Source organism: Aedes albopictus, chromosome 3, assembly GCF_035046485.1.
Source record: "Aedes albopictus strain Foshan chromosome 3, AalbF5, whole genome shotgun sequence".
NCBI lineage: Eukaryota > Metazoa > Arthropoda > Insecta > Diptera > Culicidae > Aedes > Aedes albopictus.
This window is the reverse complement of record NC_085138.1, coordinates 337,417,379-337,425,204: the sequence shown is the minus strand read 5'-3', so window position 1 is coordinate 337,425,204 and position 7,826 is coordinate 337,417,379.

Genomic DNA, 7,826 nt, shown 5'->3' with positions numbered 1-7,826 from the left:
AATTCCTTTAGGGATTTCTACAGGAATGCCTCCAGGTATTGCTTCAGAAATTCCTTCAGGAATTCCTCCAAGGATTCCTTCAGGAACTTCTCCAGTGATTACTTCAGGAATTCCTCCAGGAATTCCTTCAGGGATTCCCCTAGGAATTTCTCCTGGGATTCCTTCAGGAATACCTCCAGAGATTCACAAATTCATCCAGAGATTCCTTCAGGGATTTGTTGAGAAAATCCACTAGGAATTCCTCCAGGAATTCCTCCAGGGATTCCTCTAGGAATTTCTCCAGGGATTCCTTCAGGCATTCCTCCAGAGATTCACAAATTCCTCCAGAGATTCCTTTAGGGATTCCTTCAGGGATTCGTTGAGAAATTCCTCTAGGGATTCCTTCAGGGATTCCTTCAAGAATTCCTCCAGGCATCAGGAACTCCTCCAGGGATTCCATCAGGAATTCCTTCAGGGATTTCTCCATCAATTCCTTCAGGAATTTCGCAAGGAATTCCTATCAGGTATCAGTAGGTCGACTCCAGAGGCACGTTCTGCTCCATTTTGGAAATGTGTGTCAAAATTAATGAATTCCTCCTGCGATTCTTTCAACAAATTTTTCAGGAATTCCTCCAGAGATTTATCTATCTATCTCCAGAGATTCCTCTATGAGATCCTCCAGGAATTCTCTGATGGAATCAGGAACTTCTCCAGTGATTTCTTTAGGAACTCCTCTAGTCATTCCTTTAGGAATTCCTTCAGCAGTTTCTTATGAAATTCCTCCCGGGATTCTTTCACGAATTCCTCCAGGGGTTTCTTCAGAAATACTTGCAGGGATTCTTTCAGGGATCTGTCCAGGAACTCCTCCAGGAATTCCTCCAGGGATTCTTTAGGAATTTGTTTAGGCATTTAACCAAGGATTCCATCCATGAACGTAGCCAGAGGATGCAGAGGGAATCGGTTCCGGATAGGAAAGAAAAGGACTTTCTAGCACCATATACTGCTGTAGAGTATAGTAAGCCAAAACTAATGTATTTTCACTCGTATTCAATTGAAACAAACATCATGTAATGAGCAATCAACATGGGATTTCTTTATAAATTCCTCCAGGGACATCTTCAGAAATTCCTCTAGGTATTTTTTCAAGAACTTCTCCCGGAATTCCTTCACGAATTGCTCAAGGCAGGAATTTCCGCTTCGTGAATATCTCCATAGTTCGAGGTTTTTCTTAAGATTTTCTCTCGGGATTACCAAAGAAATTTCACCATAGATCCTAATTAGGTATTTCTGTAGGTATTCCTTCAGAGATTTTTTGAGGGATTTATCCATATTCCAGTATTTCAGGAGGAATTTCTTCCAGGAATTCTTTCTGAAATTTTTACCAAAGATTATTCAAAAATTAATCCAGAAATTCTTTCAAAATTTTGTACAATAAATTCTTTAGGAGTCCATCTAAGCATTCCTTCAGTGAACCGTTCAGAAATTTCTGCAGACATGGATTCCATTAGATTTTTTTTCAAGGATTCCTACAGAAGTTCTTCCAGGAATTCGTTCAAAAAGCTCGCCTGGGATTTCCTAAGAAATTTCCTACGGGATTGCTTCCGGGATTCCTCCTCGGGTTTCTTTAAGTAGTTCAGGAACTTCCTCAAAAGTTCCTCCAGGGATTCATTCGGGAATTTTTTTTTCTGGAATTCTTTCAAGAACAACTCCAGGGTTTATTTTAAAAATTCCTCCAAGGATTCTTCCAGGAACTCTTTTTGATATTCCAACTGGACTTCCACCTGATAGTCATTCAGGAATTCCTCCAGGAGTTTATCGATGAACTCTTACAGGAATTGTTGAAGAATTCCCTTAGGAATACCTTTTGAGATTGCTTCTGAGATTCATCCTGGGGGTTTTCAGGAATTCCTACAGGAACTGCTACAGGGAATCCTCTTGGAGTTCCCCCTTGAACTCTTCTTAAAATTCCTTCAGGATTATTCCAAAAATTCTTTATGCGATTTCTTCAGTACTTCCTTCTGGGATTTCTTTAGAAAATCCTCCTGAGATACCTCATTAGTAGGGACAATGGAAATTCGCGATTTCGCGGAAGCCGCGAAATCCGCGAAATTGGGCAATGGTCGCGAAACTTAAGAAATCCCGCGAAATAACGCGAAATCTGAGGAAATTTAGAAAATAACCTCGAAATTCCGCCAATTTTAAATTTTTATACGTAAATTAGCTGATAACTTTTAACAGTGTAAAATAATTTACGATTCCGAATCTGGTAAAATGCATTTTACATCTACTTCTTTTCTGATTTTTGTTACTTTTCTGTAGATTTATGATTTCGCCCCACAAAATCCAAGAAAATTATTAATTTCACAAGCAAAATTGGTGTTTTCTTCAACATTACGGTAAAAAATATGGTAATCAGAGTTGGCCCGCGAAATTTGTCAAATTTTGCCGCGAATTTCCATTGTCCCTACTCATTAGATTCCTCCAGAAATTCTTACAGGTATTCCTCTGAGAAATCCAAAAATTCCTCAAGAGATTCTTGCAGGGATTCTTCCAGGAATTCCTCTAACGATTTCTCCAGGAATTCTTTCAAACAAACCGAAAAATTCCTCCTTCAAAAGTTCCTTTAGATATTCCTCCAGTAGGCCGTGTCGATTTTTGCAAAATTGCGAATACACAAACCCGAATAGTCACAAATGGTTGCAAATGGACCCAAATGAAGCCCTGCAAAATAAAAAAAATCTAAAAGTAAGCTAGTCCGCAGTCGACTTGAAGTTTTATATGGGAATTTCAATTTTTCAGTATGGGGAAATGCAACTTTTCAAACTTTTGAAGAAAAAGGCACTTTAAAGCAACTCTAAAAATCCGCTCCCCCCCTGAAGATTTAGTGCATATATTAGTGAACATTTTGTTAGAAGACAACTTTTTAGTAGCACTTCAGATAAGGGCGTTATTAAATTTCAAAACAATGGACATTTTATTCGCATGATTTCTAATTTCTTTAATTGGCATCACTGCATGTTTTGCGTGTGGAAGAGGGTGGTAACAGCCATCTGCGGCGTCACCACCCGCCGCTGGCTGGATGGAGACGCAAGTACCTTATAAAACTGGGATAGTTTGGATTGTAAATATTATTGCGATTTTACTTCATAAAAACTTGGTATCTTCGGCAAAGTTGTTAGCATGGTCAAGAGCTGTCCAGTGATGAACTGAATCATTGGTAAATCCATCGCTGGGCGGCGCTAGTGTGCATACAAACTGCATGCAAAAGTATAAACGTATATGCGTGTATCTCTATAACGTGATAATTTAAGTAGGTGGTGCCTTCGACAAATTTGTTGGCTGGGCCACGGGCTATCCAGTGACGAACCCAATACAGTCTAGACTCCTACTACACGGTTGGTTCGGGGGTGTAGTAGGAATCCGTGCTGTAGGAATCCCAGAACTTATGGGATTTCGCCTAATTGGGGGTGTGAGCGAATATCTCAGGAGTATTACAAGATAGCACCATACTTTCTTTGGAAAAGTTGTACTAGAAAAGATCTACCACACAATGCGAACTAACATCCATTTAATTGGCAATTTGGCCGATAGAGGCGCTATGTAGAAGTGGTTGCTTATGTTCACTCGACAGTAGAAGCACTCATAAGTTATCACATGCGATATCTCAAGATCTACTTGATTTGGAACAATGTGGTCTTTGGCAAAGTTGTTCAGTAGGTCAAGAATAACCTGGCGATTCACCATTTAGTTTGTGATTTCGCCGCCAGGTGGTGCTAGTTGTCAAGTAAAATTTTAAACTTCTCTAGCTCGCGATCCAGAGCAGGTAGAAAAGTGTCGTCTTTGGCAAAGTTCTTTAGGAAATCAAAACCTATCTGATGATTCTCCAATTAGATTGTGATTTCACCGCTAGGTGGCGCTAGTTGTCAAGTAAAAATTTAAACTTCACTAGCTCGCGATCCAGACCAGATAGAAAAGTGCCGTCTTTGGCAAAGTTCTTTAGGAAATCAAAACCCATCTAACGGCGAAATATTCAGGAAGTCAAGAGCTGTGACTTTACATTTAGTTTGTGATTTCGCCGCTGATGGCGCTAGGTGTCAAGTTAAGTTTCCAACTTCTCTATTTCGGATCCAGAGCAGATAGAAAAGTGTCGTCTTCGGAAAAGTTCTTCAGAATGTCAAGACCTATCTGGTGATTCAACATTTAGTTGGTGGTTTCGCTGCTAGGTTGCGCTAGTTGTCAAGTAAAGTTTCAAACTTCTCCAGCTCGCGATCCAAAGCAGATAGAAAAGTGTCGTCTTCGGCAAAGTTCTTCAGGAAGTCAAGATCTATCTAGTTTATTGACAATTAGTTTGTCATTTCGCCGCTAGGTGGCGCTAGTTGTCAAGTAAAATTTTAAACTTCTAGTAGTATGATAATTATGATAATGTTGCATTGCAATATTTCGATTCGCTGCAGAAAATAGACGTCCAATATGAAACGGGTAACGATTACTGCCTCGTTTTCTTTCTCGTCGTCGAAATTTCAGCTCGGACGGTGACGATTGTCAAACCTGAATTTGTTGATGGTTTTGCCACTAGGTGGCGCTAATAGATAAGTGAAGCTTTTATCTTATCTATCTCGGGATCCAAAGCGGATGAAAGAGTGCTGTTTTCGGCATAGTTCCTCAGAAAAGCAAGAGCAATCTGATGTTCAACAATTAGTTGCTGATCTCGCCGATAGGTGGCGCTAGGTAACGAATATAGTTTTGAACTTCTCTAGCTCGAGATCCAGAGCAAATAGAAGAGTGCCGTTTTTGGCAAAGTTCTTCAGAAAGTCAAGATCAATGTAGTGAGTCAATAAATTGTAATTCCGTCGCTAGGTGGCGCTAAGCAAGTACTCGGGATAAAAAACAGATATAAGAATGCTGTCTCCGGTAGCTTTCTTCAGGAGGTCAAGAGCAGGGATGGAAAATGTCATGGAAGTGCATGGAAAATATGTCATGACATTTTTCTATTTACACCAGTATCGGTAAAATTTTCAGTTCGTACTTATCACCGATCCATAACGCTGATTAGTTATATCAATGCAGATGTCACTTTTCTATCTGCTCTAGATCACGAGATTGAGAAGTTTGAAATTTCACTTGACGACTAGCACCACCTAGCGGCGAAATCAAAAACTAATTGGTGAATCACCAGATAGCTCTTGACTTCCTGAAGAACTTTGCCGAAGACGACCCTCTTCTATTTGCTCCGGGTCGCGAACTGAAGAACTTTAAAATTTTACTTGACAACTAGTGCCACTTAGCGGTGAAATCACCAACTGTATGTTGAATCACCAGATAGCTCTTCACTTCCTGAAGAACTTTGCCGAAAACGACACTTCAATCTGCTCCAGATCCCGAGATAGAGAAGTTTGAAACTTTACTTGACGACAATCGCCAGCTAGCGGCGAAATCACCAACTAAATGTTGAATCACCAGACAGGTTTTGACTTCCTAAAGAACTTTGCCAAAGACGACACTTTTCTATCTGCTCTGGATCCCGAGCTAGAGAAGTTTAAAATTTTACTTGACAACTAGCGCCACCTAGTGGCAACATCACCAACTAAATGTTGAATCACCAGATAGGTTTTGACTTCCTAAAGAACTTTGCCAAAGACGGCACTTTTCTATCTGGTCTGGATCGCGAGCTAGAGAAGTTTAAATTTTTACTTGACAACTAGCGCCAACTAGCGGTGAAATCTCAAACTAATTGGAGAATCATCAGATAGGTTTTGATTTCCTAAAGAACTTTGCCAAAGACGACATTTTTCTATCTGCTCTGGATCGCGAGCTAGAGAAGTTTAAAATTTTCTCAACAACTAGCGCCACCTAGCGGTGAAATCACAAACTAATTGGAGAATCATCAGATAGGTTTTGATTTCCTAAAGAACTTTGCCAAAGACGACACTTTTCTACCTGCTCTGGATCGCGAGCTAGAGAAGTTTAAAATTTTACTTGACAACTAGCACCACCTGGCGGCGAAATCACGAACTAAATGGTGAATCGCCAGGTTATTCTTGACCTACTGAACAACTTTGCCAAAGACCACATTGTTCCAAATCAAGTAGATCTTGAGATATCGCATGTGATAACTTATGAGTGCTTCTACTGTCGAGTGAACATAAGCAACCACTTCTACATAGCGCCTCTATCGGCCAAATTGCCAATTAAATGGATGTTAGTTCGCATTGCGTGGTAGATCTTTTCTAGTACTACAACTTTTCCAAAGAAAGTATGGTGCTATCTTGTAATACTCCTGAGATATTCGCTCTCACCCCCAATTAGGCGAAATCCCATAAGTTCTGGGATTCCTACAGCACGGATTCCTACTACACCCCCGAACCAACCGTGTAGTAGGAGTCTAGACTGTATTGGGTTCGTCACTGGATAGCCCGTGGCCCAGCCAACAAATTTGTCGAAGGCACCACCTACTTAAATTATCACGTTATAGAGATACACGCATATACGTTTATACTTTTGCATGCAGTTTGTATGCACACTAGCGCCGCCCAGCGATGGATTTACCAATGATTCAGTTCATCACTGGACAGCTCTTGACCATGCTAACAACTTTGCCGAAGATACCAAGTTTTTATGAAGTAAAATCGCAATAATATTTACAATCCAAACTATCCCAGTTTTATAAGGTACTTGCGTCTCCATCCAGCCAGCGGCGGGTGGTGACGCCGCAGATGGCTGTTACCACCCTCTTCCACACGCAAAACATGCAGTGATGCCAATTAAAGAAATTAGAAATCATGCGAATAAAATGTCCATTGTTTTGAAATTTAATAACGCCCTTATCTGAAGTGCTACTAAAAAGTTGTCTTCTAACAAAATGTTCACTAATATATGCACTAAATCTTCAGGGGGGGAGCGGATTTTTAGAGTTGCTTTAAAGTGCCTTTTTCTTCAAAAGTTTGAAAAGTTGCATTTCCCCATACTGAAAAATTGAAATTCCCATATAAAACTTCAAGTCGACTGCGGACTAGCTTACCGATTTTTTAGATTTTTTTTATTTTGCAGGGCTTCATTTGGGTCCATTTGCAACCATTTGTGACTATTCGGGTTTGTGTATTCGCAATTTTGCAAAAATCGACACGGCCTATTCCTCCAGGAATTCCTCCAAGCATTCATCCATGAACTTATCCAGGGGTTCCTCCTGGAATTTCTGCAGGTGTTTCTCCAAGAATTGCACCAGGGACTACCCAAGAAATCCTCCAGGGATTCGCTCCCCAAGAAATCCTCCAGAATTCCTACAGGTATGTGCCCAGGTGTCCCTCCAGGAATTACTCCAAGGCCTCCTCTAGGATTTTTTCTAGGCATTCCTCCAGGCATTCTTCCAGGCATTCCTTCAGAAATTTCTCTAGGATTTACTCAAGGGAACCCTCTAGGGATTTCTCCAGGCATTCCTTCGTGCATTCCTCCGGGAATTTCTCCAGGGATTCCTCGTGAAAACAGTATGATAACAAAACACAAAAACCGTACACAAACACCCTATATGTGATATTCTTGGAGAAATCACTGGAGGAATTTCTAAAGGAATAACTACAGGATTTTCAGGAAGCATCCCTGGAGAAATTCCTGGATGAAGGCTGGTGGAATATCTAGAGGAATGCTGGGAGGAATCTCTGGAAGAATTCCCGGAGCAATCCCTAGATGAATTCCTAGAGAAATCCTTGGAGGAATTCCTGAATGAATCCGTGGATGAATTCCTAAATGAATTCCTGCAGGAATACCTGGAGGGAACCATGGAGGAATACCTGAAGGAATCCCTAGATGAATTACTGGAGGATTCCCTAGAAGAGTTCTGGGAAGAATCTCTG